Source organism: Camelina sativa, chromosome 9 (assembly GCF_000633955.1).
Source record: "Camelina sativa cultivar DH55 chromosome 9, Cs, whole genome shotgun sequence".
NCBI lineage: Eukaryota > Viridiplantae > Streptophyta > Magnoliopsida > Brassicales > Brassicaceae > Camelina > Camelina sativa.
In genome coordinates this window covers 952065-972109 of record NC_025693.1, presented here as the reverse complement: position 1 = coordinate 972109, position 20045 = coordinate 952065, and the positions used below count along the sequence as shown (strand labels likewise).

The following is a 20045-nucleotide window of genomic DNA, read 5'->3' as shown; positions in this document are numbered from 1 at the left end:
TGACCACCTGGGGCTCACTAGTCAACAACATGGCGCGTTTATTGGGCCAAAGACCTTTGTCGCGATCTTTGTCTCGAACAAAAATAAGACTAAACAAAATCAAAACTACAACAATATTCTAAACCAACTCAACAAAATAAAAATATTTTCCTCGTCTTATGGTTGGATCACTGTTATTGTTAATTATTGACTCGCCTTATTCTCAAAAAAAAAAAAAAAAATTAATGATAGAAAAAAGAAGAATGATGGTCATAATGTTTTTGGCAGCAAAATCCACTTTCGAAAATTAGAATATCAAAATAGAAGTAAAAGTAATGCAAAAAAAAAAACAATTAAATGGGTATGATTATGGCAGACAAAAAGTAAAGAATAAAAGAGGAATGTTGTGAGCCAATTGGAGAGGATATGACAGATTTAACTGAAGAAGGAGACGAGAGATTTGAGCAGTAGAGAATAATGCATGTGCTTCTTTAATCTCAATCTTATGCATGTTCCACATGTCATGTAATCTCACATCTCTCTAAAAATATTCTCACTATTCTATCGAAGGCGGATCCAAAACAAATTTCATTCGAGACAAAAAATTAAAATATTCTAAATAATTTCGTATAAAAACTAGATAAAACGCTCAATAAAATGTAACTATACGTGTGTATATAAGCTGTCGTCCCAAATTAGTGGTTAGCAATGTTAAATGTCAAAAGAATATATAAAAAATAGTGAACAAAGGTTATAACTAGTGTTTTCTCATAAGGTTTAGAATTCTAGTCGTAGAATACGTAAATTATTGTAAATTCATAGAGAGATAAGTTTATCGGAAGTCCATTTATTGTGGTGCAAGGGTAAAGCTATCTACCGTGATGTAAGAAAATAGTTTCAATCGTTGTCAAGATCTCTTTTATAATGATAGACAGTCGTCGTGAACTCAAAGTCTTGCAGTTGCAGTCAACAGTCCAGAGTTGTTTATACATATATGTCTTTGAAATATTTAATGTCATATCGTTTTATAATTGCTTCTTTGAACATACATTTAACATAACATAATGGATCTCTACACAGTTCTTTGAACCATTGCATGTAGAACGAGTGAGCTAGTCACAATTATGCACAATGTTGATCTTAAGATTTCTTTTTGGATTAAATAGAACTCAATTATAAATAGATAATGTCGGCATCCTATCTAGCGTTAACATTCGGAACACATTAGTGATTGCAAAAGGCAAGGCCGATATCATTACGATTTGTTCGTTCTAGGTAACAGCCCTCTTAGTTGTCACACAGCCAAATCTCCACTAAAAGAACTTGTATGACAATGATCATATCTTCAATCACTAAGACAAACTTCTTGTTAAAGGATTTTAAAATTGAAATCCAGTTCCAAAAAAGACTAATTCAGCCACTAAAGCGTACAATTTATTCCAAGACAAATTAATAGAGATACCAAATAGACCAAACTAGGCCTGGGCAAATAAACCGAACCCGAGGAACCAATCCGAACCCGACCTAAAAATACCCGAACCCGACCCAAACTATTTCTGTCTAAATAACCAATAGGTTTTTGTTTTCAAATAACCACGGGTATCGGGTATTACCCGAACCGAACCCGAGGAACCGAAGATACCTGTTTATACCCGAGAACAATTATACATGATATTATACCATCACATATGATTTGATTTCATAAAACCGTTTGCCTTAATCTCCCTCTTCGAATCCTTGTGAATTGATTTGCGAGACATGGTATGCTCAGTTTCATTTGTTTAAGATTTCATGGTATGCTCAGTTTCAGTTGTTTAAGGTTTAGTTCATTGTTTCTTGTTGAATTTGTTAGATTATACAACTGTTGTACAATTATATTTCAGGTTTTTCAGGTTTTGTGGGTACATTTCAGGTTTTTGTGGGTACTTTGGATATGTTCGAGTAGGTACTATCCATAACCGAATATAATTTGGATACATTACAGGTTTCTTAAAGTCAGTACCCAAATAACCCAAACCCGATAGGAACCGAACATGAACCTGACCCGAAATTATATAAACACCTGTTCGGATCCTATATTAGTAAACCCAAAAAACCCGAACCCGAATTACCCGAACCTGAACCCGACCCAAACACCCAAATGCCCAGGCCTAGACCAAACGATGAAATTTTTTGATAAGAATCGAATGAAATATTTATTTGTACCTGCATATATAGGAGTGAAAGCCATAATCGATATCAGTGTCACAATCAACATTTTTTTTTACTGCATAAAACAAGATTCATATATACAGATAAACCAAAGTTAAAAAAATCCAAGACCAGACCAGCTAACAAAAAAAAACTGAAAAAGATACAGACCAAGTCTTCTTAATAAGCTGAAACAATTCAATAAAACCGATCTTGTCACGTCACGTATTTGCGATTTGGTACACTCTTGGTTCGACTGGTTGACATACGCCTCCTATCAAACCTGAGCTCTTCCAGGATAGCGAGGGAAGGGAATAACGTCTCTAATATTGTCCATTCCTGTAGCGAAGAGAAGCATACGCTCCAAGCCGAGTCTGAATCCAGAATGCTTCACTGTTCCATGACGTCTCAAGTCAATGTACCACTTGTATTGCTCGAGCGGTAGACCCATCTTCTCCCTTCTTTCCATGAGGACCTCCACCCGTTCTTCCCTTTGGCTTCCACCAATGAGTTCTCCAACCTTTGGAATGAGGACATCAAATGCAGCCACTGTCTTTCCATCATCGTTGAGCCTCATGTAGAAAGCTTTGATCTCATTCGGGTAGTTATAGACAATAAGAGGGTTTTGATGAAACAAGACCTCTGTCAAGTATCTCTCATGCTCAGATGCTAAGTCGATTCCCCACTTCACTTGGTTCTCAAACTTCATTACTTGAGCCACAACTTCCTCAAGTAAGGCTATCGCTTCCGTGTATGTTACTTGATCAAACTTGTTAGTAGAGGCAACCGATTCTAGCCTTATAATGCAGTCTTCGTCGACATTGTTGGCCATAAGTTGCATGTCATCACCACTCTTATCAAGCAACGAATTGCACATGTCTTTGACAAGTGCCTCTGTGCAGTTCATAGCCTCCTCTACACAGGCAAAAACTAATTCAACCTCAACCATCCAGAACTCAGCAAGATGCCTTGTGGTGTGAGACTTCTCTGCCCTGAATATGGGGCCAAAGGTATACACATCTTCCATACTGCAAGCATAGGTTTCCGCGTGTAGCTGACCAGAAACTGTCAAGAAAGCCTGCCGACCAAAGAAATCTTGGGAATAATAAAATTTTAATCCTCCAGACTTAAGCATTGACCTCTCTTCAACCTTAGCTAAAGTCTCCTCCTTTTCTTCAGTGATCTCTTGCTTCTAAGAACAAAGAAATTGAAGAATAAGAACACCTCTCTTATATTATTGATTTAGAAAACTTTCTCAAAAACTAAATCTCTCTCTCAAGTCTTATGGAACACCTCTCCATAGACTCTTATATTTATAGGTTTTAACTTTTCCTAAACCTATTAGAATTAACATATTACAATTTATTAATCTTAGGAACTTTTCCTTTTTCCTATTCTATCTCTTCTGGCAACTTCCTAGGAGATAGTTTCTTCCACAAGTTGCAATTATCCAACATTCTCCCCCTTAATTCCAACTTGAACTCCAGGTGCTTCGATCTCTTGTACTCCAATCAAATTCCTCATTTCTCTGAACTTTATTCTCGCCAGTGGCTTAGTAAGGATGTCCGCCTTCTGTTCCTCACCAGGAACATGCTCCACTTCTATCTGATCATTCTCCACACTCTCACGAATGAAATGATACTTTGTGAGTATGTGCTTACTCCTTCCATGAAACACTGGATTCTTACTTAGAGATATGGCTGAGTTTTTGTCAATCCTTAGTAAGATCTTCTCATCTAGACTAAGTATTTCTCTTAGCAACTCCTTCAACCATATTGCTTGCTTTGCCGCTTCTGTAGCTGCCATAAATTCCGCTTCACATGATGACATCGCCACTGTGTGTTGTTTCTGTGAGGTCCAAGTGATTAATGATGAACCAAGATAGAACACATGACCTCCCGTACATCTTCCATCATCGATATCAGCTTTGTAACTGCTGTCGCTGTATCCAACAATGTTACTCAACCCATCACGCTTGTAAAACAAGCCTAAGTTGGTGGTTCCTTTCACGTACCTTAACAAGTGTTTAAGAGCTTGTCCGTGTACCTCTCTTGGACTCTGCATTACCGACTTAAGACTCATACTGCAAACACCAAGTTGGGTCGTGTGTGAAGCAGATACCTTAAACATCCAATCCTTCTTCTATATCTTGTAGCATCAATTTCAGGTTGTTTCTCAGCCTTTGATATCTCCATACCAGGCTCCATTGGTATGTGCGCTGAGTTACACGGATCCATCTTAGTGTCGATAGGAATACCTTGAGCATAACCTTCTTGTTTTATTCTTATCCCATCTGCTCCTTGTACTACTTCAATACCAAGATAATATGTCAATTTTCCGAGGTCAGACATCTCAAACTCTCTTGACATATCCCTTTTGAACTGATCAATGATTCTTTGTGAAGTTCCTGTCACAAACAAGTCATCAACGTAGATTGCCACTACCAGTCTGTCTTTCTTGTCACTCTTGAGATACACGGTAGGCTCCTTTATGCATCTTTTAAAATTCATCTTCGTCAGAACATGATCAAGCTTCACATTCCAAACTCTTGGAGCTTGACGTAGACCATACAACGCCTTATGTAGTCTGTACAATCGATCCTCTTGTCCTCTCTTAACAAAGCCTTCGGGTTGGCACACATAAACCAACTCGTTTAAGTCACCATTCAAGAATGCGGTTTTCACATCAAGGTGATGTATCTCCTATCCCTTCAAAGCTGCGATAGCAATGAGTAGTCGAATAGTTTCCATTCGAGCTACAGGTGCAAACGCTTCTTCAAAGTCCACTCCTTATTGTTGTACATAACCTTTTGCCACAAGTCTTGCTTTGAACTTGTTCAATGATCCATCCGCTTTCTTCTTGATTTTATACACCCACTTCAACCCTATTGGTTTAACACCATCCAGCTTCTCAACTAGCTCCCACATTTTATTTCTAGCGATAGACTCCAGCTCAGCCTTCATCGCTTTAACACATTCTTGTAAACTTAATGCTTCAGAAACAGACTCTGGTTCACCATCTATGCTAAGTAGAAGTCGTTCACTCTCTAGTTCAGCTAGTAAAACATAATCATTGAGGTATCAAGGTTTGTTGATAACACGTCCATATCTGGTGACAACTTGCTGCTTTTCGCCTTCTTTATCCACGTTTTCTTCATTTTGTTCATCTTCTATCTCTTCTTCTTGGTTTGCAGGTTCTTGATCCGGTTCTTGATGCTCAACATTGTCATCTTGACTGTTCTCAAATTCGTTTCCTTCTTCTACAAACCCACCATGAGATAATTTAAACCTTCCTAGTTCTCCATTGGCTTGGTTTTCTACAGCCGACCAATCCCAAACTTTTGTCTCATCAAACACAACATCTCTGCTTACAAACACCTTTCTTGTAACTGGATCATATAGCCTATAAGCTTTCGAACCTGGTTCTGTCCCTAGATTGATCAAAGTTCTCGACCTATCATCCAACTTCTAAGATGTGGTCCAATGATCTTAGCATAAGCAACACAGCCAAACACTCGTAGATGCTTGATGTTAGGCTTTCTCTTCGTGAAACTTTCATATGGAGTCTTACCCACTAAAGCTTTGGTAGGAACTCGATTAATCAGATATGTTGAATGACGTACGGCCTCTCCCCATAGTTCATTCGGCAGTTTCATAGCCTTAAGCAAGCTTCTTGTCATCTCCATTAATGTGCGGTTTCTTCTTTCAACTACACCATTCTGTTGAGGAGTATATGGTGCAGTTAGATGTCTAGAGACGCCACTTCCTTCACATAACCGGTTAAACTCAAGCGAGGTAAACTCTCCTCCCCTATCGGTGCGAAAGGTTTTGATAGACAATCCTGTCTGCTTCTCAATTCCTTCTTTAAACCTTTTAAACCGATCGAAAGCCTCGCTTTTCTCCTTCAATAGCATTGTCCACATGTATCTCGAAAAGTCATTGAAAGGACCGACCTTCTTTTTTTTTAATAATAAATAATAAATAATAAATATATAAATAAACTACAACTAGTGGTCCCATACCCACTAGCCACCTAACCACAATCACAACCAACAGCAGAATAACAATACCAATAAATATCCAATAATAACCAATATCAGAAAACATGAAACCAGCAACCTAGCAATGTTTCTATTGACTCAACTCTAGCAACCTAGCAATGCCAGACAACATCCAATCGAGTCCCTAGAACATCCTCCTCTTCATTGCCTTGATTCCACGATCACACTTTGCCTTTACCTGCACCACAAACACATATTGCAATGCATGAGTATTTTATAAACACTCAGTAAGGCAATCCTCCCATCTACTGGGCTATACACACAAGCAATAGAGTATCTCTAACCATCACACAAAAATCAACAAACAACAAATAACAAACCAGGACTCTGCATCGACCGACACCAACATGCATCGACCGATACCACATGGGGATGCATCGACTGACACCCAATCTGCATCGACCGACGCATGCTCGACATAACACAAAAATCCTAGAGTTTTACGCGCCGTCCTCGCACTTGCATCGACCGACGTAAGATATTCATCGACCGACGCAAGATATGCATCGACCGACGCAATGCCGAGCATCATGTTTTCCCCGAAGCTTCTCGCTGGATCTTCGTTCCTACAACGACAAAACTCGATCCCAAGCCACAAGAAAGCTTCCTAACGTCCATAGCATCAATCTAACAAGTCTAACATCACACAACAAGCAGATTAAAGAGTTCTCTAGCTTAGATCAGCCATGGTCCTGCACTTGCTTTTGCCAAGACGAATCTGAAGCCAAACACAAGAAGAAAACGCCTTTAGGAAGCTCCTACAACGATCCCAGCTACAAATATCTACAAGAACAACCTCAAATCTCCAGAAATCACCAAGAACACCAAGAACACTTCTCTTTCTCTTTTGTTTCTTTCAAAAGCGGCTAAACACGCCTAATGAGACAAAACACGAGCTTAAGGATTTTCCTTTACCCAAAACGCAGCGTTTGACTTAAGTCAAAACGCAGGAACTCGACCTTGCATCGACCGATGCAACTCCCAAACCGGGACTTCGGTTCACGGATGTTACAATTCTCCCCCACCAATCTAGATTCGTCCTCGAATCTCGAACAATCATCACCCAAGGACTCCCGTGCAACCGTCTCCACGGCCCGCACTCCTTCGACCGATCTACAGAAGGTCACCTCTAGGCGATAGACTCACGCTCCAGGCATTATTTGCTCTAGACTTTTTGGAATTTCCTTTACTCATAGGCCTAAACCTTGAGTTTTCATTGGCTCCTCATCAGACCTAAGTCTTCATGCCAATGTTGGCTCCTCATCGGGCCTTAATATATATAAGGAAGAACCCAAAACTCGTCTCTCGGGGGTTGCCACCCTACAGCGCGCCCCCGGATCGTCATCCGAAATCGATATACCAACCATATTCCCAAGCCACAAAGTCTCTGAATATGGCAGTACTAGGAGAACCTAAGTCCCCAAGAGCCGCAAGCAAACAATTCTGAACACATCTGAGTCCTGTCCCTATCTAGGTTTCCTTCCCGTGGCTCGCGTAAAATATCTCAATGTCCTACCAACCACATATCCCCTCACTGGAATACCTCATGACCACACAAGGATCATATACATGCCACAAGGGCCGCCACAAAGGCCAAACAAAATGTCCTAAAGAGGACCGCCACCAAGGCCAAACAAAATGTCCTAAAGAGGACCGCCACCAAGGCCAAACAAATGTCCTAAACAGGACCGCCACCAAGGCCAAACAAATTTCCTAAACAGGGCCGCCACCAAGGCCAAACAAATGTCCTAAACAGGACCGCCACAAAGGCCACTCGTCCCGAAGGACCGTCACAAAGACCATCTGTCCCGAAGGACCGTCACAAAGACACTCTGGCTAAACAGCCCGCCACAAAGGCCATGCAATTGGCTAAACAGCCCGCCACAAAGGCCACACAATTGGCTAAACAGCCCGCCACAAAGGCCACATACGGCTAAACAATCCGCCACAAAGGCCACACACGGCTAAACAGCCCGCCACAAAGGCCACACAATTGGCTAAACAGCCCGCCACAAAGGCCACATACGGCTAAACAATCCGCCACAAAGGCCACACACGGCTAAACAGCCCGCCACAAAGGCCACACAATGTCTAAGACCGCCACACACGGGCACAATGAATCAGAAGTCCGCCACTAAGGCCACACAAGCCCTCCAAGGCTCTCCACCGCCAAAATGGACAAATTCTAACTCCCGTAAAACTTTCCATATTTAGCACTTTCCATTTTAGGAAACTTTCCACTTTTGGAAACTTCTATTTCAGAAAATTTTTCTCCAAAAACCCCGCCTCACGGAAACTTTGTACCACGAGCACCACCTCATCTTGTTACTGAGTCGCACAACCAACCACCCCAAGCGACCGAGTAAACAAGAGAGATGGGCTGGAATACTCCATTCCCGCTCCAGCCACGGATTACAGATGGGACCAAGCTAGACAAGTTCAAGTTGCGGCTTGCTTCTCATACCACTTCTTAAACCTTGCCTTCATCTTCGCTTCAGGCTCCCAAATCTGCTCCTCAACACCATCACAGTCCCACATGACTCTCATCAAATGAATCTTCTTCTTTCGAAGTTCCTTGATCCTCCTCTCGAGAACCCTCACTGGTCTCGCCTACAACGTCATGTTAGGCTGTAGATCCTCAGGAATCTTAGCCAACACCTGCTCACCCTCACGAAGACACTTCTGCAACATAGACACATGGAAAACCTTATGGAATGCACGCATAACCTCAGGTAACTCCAGTCTATATGCCACTGGTCCAATCCGCTCAATCACTCTGAATGGACCCATATACCTCGGACTCAACTTAGTCTCTGACAATGACCTGTTTGGTCCCCGCAACATGGCCATCTTGAGGTACACTATTCTCCTACCTGAAACTCAAGATCTCTCCTCCTCTTATCAGCATAACTCCTCTGTCTATCCTGAGCCTCCTTCATGTTCAGCTTGAGAACCCGAATCTTCTCTGGGGTCTCATGAACAAAACTAGCACCAAACATGCTCCTCTCCCCCACCTGAGTCCAACATAACAGTGTACGACATGGTCTCCCATACAAAGCCCCATAAGGAGCCATCTTAATACTCGCCTGATAACTGTTGTTGTAAGCAAACTCTACCAGGTTCAGGTGATCCACCCAATGGCCATCCCAATCCAACACACACATCCTCAGCAAATCCTCCAGTGTCTGGTTCGTCCTCTCAGACTGTCCATCTGTCTGGGGATGATAAGCTGTACTCATATGCACCTTAGTGCCCATCTCTTCCTGAAATGCCTTCCAAAACACCGAAGTGAACTTAGAATCCCTGTCAGACACAATCCTCGCTGGCACCCCATGCAATCTGACTATCTCTCTCACATACTTTTTAGCCAAGACCGCTGCTCCATCAGTCTTCTTATTGGCCAGAAAATGTGTTGACTTAGTCAACCGGTCCACAATGACCCAAATAGCATCAAAGGTCCGTGACACTAGCAATCCTACAACAAAATCCATAGTGATCATATCCCACTTCCACTCAGGAATGGGTAAACTCTTCAGTAAACCGCCCGGAACCTGATGCTCAGCCTTCACTAGCTGACACACATCGCACCTCGAAACCCAACTAGCCACATCCTTCTTCATCCCGATCCAGTGATAGTACCTCTTGAGGTCACGGTACATCTTAGTCGCTCCTGGATGAATAGAAAACTTGCTCGCATGAGCCTCTCTCAGAAACTCCTGCCTCAACTCCTCATCCTTGGGCACACAAACCCGACCGTGCACCAAGATAGTTCCATTATCTGAGACCTGATACTCTGAATCCACATCCTTAGAGGCATTCACCAGCCCCAAATCCTTCTCCTGAGCCAACCGCACCCTACTCAGAAGATCTGCTCTATCTACTGCTTCAAAACCCAACGGTTTTTGTGAAACAACACACAAGCTCAAAGCACTGATCTCTCCTACCAGAGACTNTGTCTGGTTCGTCCTCTCAGACTGTCCATCTGTCTGGGGATGATAAGCTGTACTCATATGCACCTTAGTGCCCATCTCTGCCTGAAACGCCTTCCAGAACACCGAAGTGAACTTGGAATCCCTATCAGACACAATGCTCGCTGGCACCCCATGCAACCTGACTATCTCCCTCACATACTTCTTAGCCAAGACCGCTGCTCCATCAGTCTTCTTAATGGCCAGAAAATGTGCTGACTTAGTCAACCGGTCCACAATGACCCAAATAGCATCAAAGGTCCGTGACACTGGCAATCCCACCACAAAATCCATAGTGATCATATCCCACTTCCACTCAGGAATGGGTAGACTCTTCAGTAACCCACCAGGAACCTGATGCTCAGCCTTCACTAGCTGACACACATCGCACCTCGAAACCCAACTAGCCACATCCTTCTTCATCCCGATCCAGTGATAGTACCTCTTGAGGTCACGGTACATCTTAGTCGCTCCTGGATGAATAGAAAACTTGCTCGCATGAGCCTCTCTCAGAAACTCCTGCCTCAACTCCTCATCCTTGGGCACACAAACCCGACCGTGCACCAAGATAGTTCCATTATCTGAGACCTGATACTCTGAATCCACATCCTTAGAGGCATTCACCAGCCCCAAATCCTTCTCCTGAGCCAACCGCACCCTACTCAGAAGATCTGCTCTATCTACTGCTTCAAAACCCAACGGTTTTTGTGAAACAACACACAAGCTCAAAGCACTGATCTCTCCTACCAGAGACTCCATCTCCTGCTCCTGAGCCAAAACTACCCTCTTTCGACTCAGAGCATCTGCAACTTGGGACAAAAAGGCTTGATGTGCCCTGTCCCCTACAATGATAACATACTCGAGGCCCTGCCGTCGGAGCACTCCTCTTGGGAAAACTAGCAACCTTGTGATCCTTGCTCCCACAACTGAAGCAACTCGCACCACTCGGCCTCTGCGTAGCCTCCCACCTCCTCTTGGTTCCCTCTGCAGGCCTACCACCCCTGCTAGAACCACCCTGCTGCTGAGCCTTACTAGGCTGAACTGCTGGACTAGCCGCCACTGTCTGTGCCCGGATATCCTCCTCAATCTTTGCGGCAGTCTCAACCAGCTCTGCACGCGTAGCATAACTCCGCCCTCTACAGTAAACTCTCAAATCATCACGTAGAGCCCTCAAGAACCTCCTGATCTGAGCCTCCTCAGACTCCATAGCCCGACCCCCATAACATAGAAGTCGACTGAACTCCAAGTCCAGCTCCCGCACTGACCGTGTCCCCTGAGACAAATGAAGGAACTGCACCTCCAACCGATCCAATGCCTCTCTAGGAAAATACTTACGGTTGAACTCCAAGACAAAGTCAGCCCAAGTCATCTCCAGCTGCACTCTCCTAGCAGCCACTGATCTCCAGCACAACTCAGCATCACCACTCAAATAGTAGACCCCTATGTCCACCCAAAACTCCTCAGGACATCTCAGAGTATGGAAGTTACGTTCCACACGCATCCGCAACAGTAGGGTCTGTACCACTCGAAAACCTCTCAGTGAAAAGACCCTTCATCTCCTTGAGCATGGACAAATAACGTCCATGTGCTCCTGTATCCACAGCCACTGGCTGCCGCTCCTCCGCCACCACTTGTGGCACTACCTGAGCCTGAGCTGGTACCACTGGTGGTAACCGCTCTAACACCTGTGCTAGCATAGCCACAAAGTCAGCACCAGGGACTCCACCCGCTGGGACTCCCACACCCAAGACCCTAGCATCGCCGGCCACTGGAGCATCAACACCGCCCCCTCCGGCCACACTCACTGAATCCCCCAGAACACCCTGCGACTCGCCAACACCCTCAGCTGTCACACTCTGGTCCTCGGTCTCACTAACCTCTGGGACTCTGCCCCTACCATGACCACGTCCGTGTCGACGACCACGTCCGTGTCGACGACCACGTCCGTGTCTACGACCACGACCAGCAACAGCATCCTCTCTAGCCATCTGCACTACCATGAACAGAAGACTAAGCAAACAATTACTATTTAAACACAGAAACATAAACTCACCGTGGAATCACACAATCGGCTCGAAGAGGATGTTCTAGGACTCAATGCCACACACAATTGACTAACTCACATAATCAATCAAGACATGCAATCCCAAACATCACAACAGAAACCTAGTGAACCCAAACCTAGAACCGTAAGGGCTCTGATACCAAAATGAAAGGACCGATCTTTTTTTTTATAATAATAAATAATAAATAATAAATATATAAATAAACTACAACTAGTGGTCCCATACACACTACCCACCTAACCACAATCACAACCAACAGCGGAATAATAATACCAATAAATATCCAGTAATAACCAATATCAGAAAACATGAAACCAACAACCTAGCAATGTTTCTATTGACTCAACTCTAGCAACCTAGCAATGCCAGACAACATCCAATCGAGTCCCTAGAATATCCTCCTCTTCATTACCTTGATTCCACGATCACACTTTGCCTTTACCTGCACCACAAACACATATTGCAATGCATGAGTATTTTAAAAACACTCAGTAAGGCAATCCTCCCATCTACTGGGCTATACACACAAGCAATAGAGTATCTTTAGCCATCACACAACAATCGACAAACAACAAATAACAAACCAGGACTCTGCATCGACCGACACCAACATGCATCGACCGATACCACATGGGGATGCATCGACCAACACAGAAGCTGCATCGACCGATGCATGTTACACTTGCATCGACCAACACCCAATCTGCATCGACCGACGCATGCTCGACATAACACGAAAACCCTAGAGTTTTACGTGCCGTCCTCGCCCTTGCATCGACTGACGCAAGATATGCATCGACCGACGCAATGCCGAGCATCGTGTTTTCTCGGAAGCTTCTCGCTGGATCTTCGTTCCTACAACCACAAAACTCGATCCCGAGCCACAAGAAAGCTTCATAACGTCCATAGCATCAATCTAACAAGTCTAACATCATACAACAAGTAGATTAAAGAGTTCTCTAACTTAGATCAGCCATGGTCCTGCACTTACCTTTGCCAAGACAAATCTGAACCCAAATACAAGAAGAAAACGCTTCTAGGAAGCTCCTACAACGATCCCAGCTACAAATCTCTACAGGAACAGCCTCAAATCTCCAGAAATCACCAAGAACACCAAGAACACTTCTATTTCTCTTTCGTTTCTCTCAAAAGCGGCTTAACATGCCTAATGAGACAAAACACGAGCTTAAGGGTTTTCCTTTACCCAAAACGTAGCGTTTGACTTAAGTCAAAACGCAGGAACTCGACCTTGCATCGACCGATACAACATCTGCATCGACCGATGCAACTCCCAAACCAGGATTTCGGTTCACGGATGTTACAGTCATCAATAAGGACAAAGACATACCGGTTGTTAGCTGGTGTTGGTGGAGAGACCGGTCCACACAAATCACTATGAATCAGCTCCAAAGCTTGAGCTGCTCGAAAAGATGTTGTAGTAGGAAACACAGCTCTCGTCTGTTTTCCGACTAAATACGCAGTGCACACATTCTTCTCATGAACAGATTGTGGCATTCCATACCTTGTCTTACCATGTTGTTCATTACTCCAATGCTTACATGTCCCAGCCGTGCATGCCATGTTAGAGTAGTGTCGTTGTCTTGGATATAAAGACACTTAGGATACTCAACCTCCATTGGCGTCTTGTACAAGTGGTTCGATGATCTTGTGACTCTTACTAACAACTGCCCAGCAGGATCGCTTAAAGTTAAGATGTCTCCCTTCATGTTCACTTCACATCCAAATTCAGTCACTTGTCCTAGACTGATAATGTTGTGCTTCAGGTCCGAAATGTAGTAAATCTCCTTGAGTGATCGCCTCTCACCTGTTTTTCCCACAAATACAATCGATCCCTTTCCAACAATGTTGACAAACAAACCATCACCAAACTTAACCTTCCTTGTGATGCTCATATCTAGGCTAGAAAAGAATTCTTTCTTTCCCGTCATGTGGTTGCTAGCACCGTTGTCAAGATACCATATACTTTCGTTGTTAGTATCATAGTTCTTGGGAAACACCTTATTCTCATTCAAGAACACCACCTCATGAACGTAAAGTGCATCAGCTTCATGAGTTTCATTCAGATTTGTCTCTTGATGTGAAACTTCTTTCGCTTGACATGAAGATGCGTAGTGACCCAGTTTATCACATCTCCAACAAATTATTTTAGATAGATCTTTCTTCTGGTTCTGGTTTTGATTCTTGTTTTGTACTTGATCTGTAGTGTCTCCTCCACGATTCTGGCCATTGAACCTTCCTCGTCCCCTGCCTTTGCCAGAAATATCTCCACTGTAGTTACCACGACCAAAACCACCTCGACCATATCCACCGCAACCATATCCTCCTCGACTGCTTCCTCTTCGACCATAACCTCCTCTGTTATAGCCTCCTCTGTTTCCTTGATATCCACCATAGTTTCCTTGATTGTTTGAATTTGAAAACATAAGTTTTGCTTGGTCTTCACTCCGGGTCTCCTCCCCTACACACTCTTCATAGGCTTTTATTTGACCAACTATGTCTCCAAATCCGGTTTTCTTTAAGTCTAAGACTTGTTCCAACGATGCAACGATATGAATATATTTGTGTCTTGGAAGTTCTTGTAAGAACTTCTTTACCAACTTTGATTCGTCAATGATCTCTCCCAAAGAAGCTGATTGCGATGCTAGGCCTGAGATCTTGCCAGCAAAATCATCAACAAAGTCGGTATCGTTCATCATCACCCGATCAATATCTGCAAGTAGGGTTTGAAGCCTCGCTTCCTTCACACGTTCCGCACCTTGGTGACGTGCTCGTATGGCTTCCCATAGGGTTTTAGCCGAACCTTGATCTCCAACTTGCAGGATGAGTGACTCGGGGATGGATTGAAACAGAAGAGCAGTCGCCACGTCGTTCATCTTATGATCGGTGGATCCAGGATCAATAGTCTCCCACACCTCGCTAACTTGAAGTGTAATTCTCATACGTATCGACCAAACAGTATAGTTTGTCGATGTTAACATCGGACATTGGATGGACGGTGATCCAAGGTCCTTGGTTCGCGGCGATGGGTTTGATTTGTCCCCCATACTTGGTTATGAACAGCTTCTCCTTCCACAACCTTTGATCGGAGCTACAACCTTAGCTCTACTACCAAATCTAAGAACAAATTTGAAGAATAAGAACACCTCTCTTATATTATTGATTTAGAAAACTCTCTCAAAAACTAAATCTCTCTCTCAAGTCTTATGGAACACCTCTCCATAGACTCTTATATTTATAGGTTTTAACTTTTCTTAAACCTATTAGAATTAACATATTACAACTTATTAATCTTAGGAACTTTTCCTTTTTCCTATTCTATCTCTTTTGGCAACTTCATAGGAGATAGCTTCTTCCACAAGTTGGAATTATCCAACATTGCTTGCTTGCTTGGCAAGCTTTCAGCTTCCTCCTTGACAATGAGCAATTGGCAGCTTCCCTCTCCAACTTGTCAGATTGTTTCATCAAGGTAGTCACTTGGAACAATTCACCAGCACCTTCACAATCACTTGTTGTGATGATAGGAGTGTGAATGTGACATATATCATGTTCATAACAGACACGGTGGGCTGCAAGAGTAATCTCACGTCGGATTCTTGTAACTGCTGCCATCGTGGTGGTCCTTGCACGAAAGTTAGTATGGTCTCTCAGATGCTCTAGAGTCAGCTTCTTCTTATGAATCAGGTACTTCACCGGATCCACCGTTCCAACATCAGTCACCTTCTCGGCGCTGAGCTCAATCTTCTGCTTCGTATCTTTGCCTTGTGGAGGAAGCTTCAAACACCCATCAACGGTCAGACTAGTCCCGTCGCAACCAACTTGGAGGGATGTGAGTATACAGAAACATCAACCTTGACCTGAAGATTCGCTGTGCAGGTTCCATTGTTCACTTCAAGAAAAGCAAAAGTCCCTTTTCCTTGCTCCCTTCCCGATTTAACCCATCCACTGATTTGGACCTTCTGACCTGCAAGTCCAGCTCCGTCGTCGNCTTAGCTCTACTACCAAATCTAAGAACAAATTTGAAGAATAAGAACACCTCTCTTATATTATTGATTTAGAAAACTCTCTCAAAAACTAAATCTCTCTCTCAAGTCTTATGGAACACCTCTCCATAGACTCTTATATTTATAGGTTTTAACTTTTCTTAAACCTATTAGAATTAACATATTACAACTTATTAATCTTAGGAACTTTTCCTTTTTCCTATTCTATCTCTTTTGGCAACTTCATAGGAGATAGCTTCTTCCACAAGTTGGAATTATCCAACATTGCTTGCTTGCTTGGCAAGCTTTCAGCTTCCTCCTTGACAATGAGCAATTGGCAGCTTCCCTCTCCAACTTGTCAGATTGTTTCATCAAGGTAGTCACTTGGAACAATTCACCAGCACCTTCACAATCACTTGTTGTGATGATAGGAGTGTGAATGTGACATATATCATGTTCATAACAGACACGGTGGGCTGCAAGAGTAATCTCACGTCGGATTCTTGTAACTGCTGCCATCGTGGTGGTCCTTGCACGAAAGTTAGTATGGTCTCTCAGATGCTCTAGAGTCAGCTTCTTCTTATGAATCAGGTACTTCACCGGATCCACCGTTCCAACATCAGTCACCTTCTCGGCGCTGAGCTCAATCTTCTGCTTCGTATCTTTGCCTTGTGGAGGAAGCTTCAAACACCCATCAACGGTCAGACTAGTCCCGTCGCAACCAACTTGGAGGGATGTGAGTATACAGAAACATCAACCTTGACCTGAAGATTCGCTGTGCAGGTTCCATTGTTCACTTCAAGAAAAGCAAAAGTCCCTTTTCCTTGCTCCCTTCCCGATTTAACCCATCCACTGATTTGGACCTTCTGACCTGCAAGTCCAGCTCCGTCGTCGGGTCGATCCACAATCCATCGAATACGGGTCCGACTCGAAAAGGGGGATTTCTGCACCGTCGATGAAGAGGCTCCATCTTTGTCCGGGAAGGTACCCTATCAATATCACTCATTGTTCGTAAGCCCTAAAGAGGTTAAGGTAGTAAGAAGATTTAGGTTTTTCTCCTTCGTTCGCTACGAGAAGAAGAAAATGGATTTTAGAAAATTCCTCTTAGTACGATACTACGATTACGATGTATAATAAAATTAATTTATAAAGTGAAAAAATCTTAAAAAGATGATGTCGACAAATATATTATACTAGATTAGGACCCGCCCGATGTGCGGGTTTAGATTTTTAAAAATAAAATTAAATTTAAAAGAATATAAAGTAAATATTTTAGTAATCATACTATAAAAGTAAATAGATACACCGAGGTATCCAATGTGACATTTGGTGTAAAAAGTGCGACTATGCGGTTGAGACTATTAATCATGTTTTCTTTGAATGTCCTCGCTCGTGTGAAGTTTGGGATTTATCTCCGACTCTAGTCTCGTCAGAGGGTTTTACATATGAGTCGGTGTAATCGAATTTTTGGATTTTTTTTTCTTCTGGAAGGGTGCCTCTCAAAAGGGTGATCCTGATCAATTTCTTCAATTACCATGAATTTTATGGGCAATCTGAAAAGCCATAAACAAAAAAGTTTTTCAAGGTTTAGAGATTGAGGCAAATGATATAATTGCTAAGGCTTTGGGCGATAAGTTAGCCTAGGAAGAGGCGCTCTCTTTTATGGTAGTCATTTCAGCTCCATCTCCATCTTCGCAAGTCCATGTTTTTCACCTCGTGTCTAAGACGGAGCCTCTCCCCCTGTGTTTGGAGTTAGAAAAGTTGTTGTGGGCCACAGAGCGGATACGTGCTGTAGGAATCACTTGTCAATATTTTGAGACTGATTGTGCTGAGTTACTCACTATGGTGCAGTCCAAGATTACCCGTCTTTCTCCAACCTGCTCGATGAGTTTAACTCGCTGGAGTCCTTCCTACTATTCTTCATCTCCTGGATCCCGCGTGCAGCAAATACGAAGGCGGAGTATCTTACATGTGTTTCACGTTCTCTTATCTCTGAAGTTTCTTTAATAAACCCCTTCTCTCCGGCTTGGGCAACTAACTGAGGAATTTCCTTTTAATTTATTGTTTGGTTGAAAAAAAAAAGTAAATAGATACACATTTAGTTAAAGAAAATAGTTGTAGATGAGTTCAAAGTTATTAAAATAAAATGAAATTTAACAAATATTATGTATTTAATTCTTTTCGTAAGTAAAAGCTATGTATAAAAGTAAAGAGATAAACTTTTAGTTATAGAAAATAGTTGTTTTTTGTTTGCTATAATACACTAATGTATATCCATTTACAAATATACTATCAACATTACCACTAAAAAGTATTTGTACATGCAAAAATATTTTACTTGTAAAATATACTCTTTAGTCTTTACTACAACCAACAGATTTTATTTATGAACACATTAAATAACCTACTATATATCTCTTTACTTTAATATTTTTATAGTTACAAAAACACATACATTAATCTTACATACTCATACAATAACAGTCTTTTTGAATAAATTATTTGATTGGTGAAAAAAATATGAGACGATTATAATTTCGAATTTCAAATTTCTATTTATTAGGTATTTTTTCTCTATTTTACTTTTATATAAATTTTTTTTTAGTAAGTTTTGAATTTTTATATTTTTATTTTTAAAATTTTTAATAAATGTAGAATTGACATGTGTCAACATCTGAATAATACAATTGACACATGTCACAATCTTGTTAATTAGTAATTTTGACATCAAGCTTTATATAATAAGATATATATATATATGTATATATATATAAATTATGTATTTCAAAGCTAAATAAGAATTATTTATCTTTACGAATTTACATTTTTTTGTCAACTCTAATTTACATATATATATATATATATATATTATTTTTTTAAAGTTTTAGTTTCTTTAATATCAAAAGAAAAACTAAAAAAAATAAAAGTAAAATATATTTAGATATATGCTAATTTTCATGTATGTACATAAACTAAATTCAATATTAACTTATTTTTCTTAACGAGCTATGAAATATTTATGGATGAATGCTAATTTACTCATTTATACTTTTCAAACTAGGTTTCAAATGCAGGTATATAAGTATTCAAGGTGTGGTTCAATTCTACTTTTCAAACTCAAACAACAAGCATCAAACAGCTAATAACGAGGTTATAGTCAGGAACAAATAAATCCAAAAATAGAAGATAAAAACATAAATTTAACAAAGAGTGTCTATAATTCAATATATATATATATATATATATATATATATATATATATATATATATTCTATAACAACCACATAGAAAATACTAAAGAGAGAAGTCAAAAATACAACTAGTTCTTGATAATATTATGATCGTCTTGAAACGACCGACCTTTTTTTTTTTTTTTAATAAATAAATAATAAATATAATATAATAAAATAAATTACAACTAGTGGTCCCATACTCACTAGCCACCTAACCACAACACATCCAACAGCGGAAATAACCATCCAATAACCAATAATAAAATATAACCATAACTCCAACATAAACAATATCCAAACATCAAGAATCAAAGAACCAGCAACCTAACAATGTTCTAATGACCCAACTCTAGCAACCTAGCAATGCCAGACAACATCAAACCGAGTCCCTAGAACATCCTCCTCTTCATTGCCTGGATTCCACGATCACACTTTGCCTTTACCTGCACCACAAACACATATTGCAATGCATGAGTATTTTATAAACACTCAGTAAGGCAATCCTCCCATCTACTGGGCTATACACACAAGCAATAGAGTATCAATAA

At 41.5% G+C, this 20045-nt stretch overlaps 1 pseudogene; it reads right to left on the bottom strand.

Annotated features, from left to right (window-relative positions):
• Positions 2400-20045, bottom strand: part of LOC104714883 — a 26985-nt pseudogene continuing 9339 nt past the window's right edge.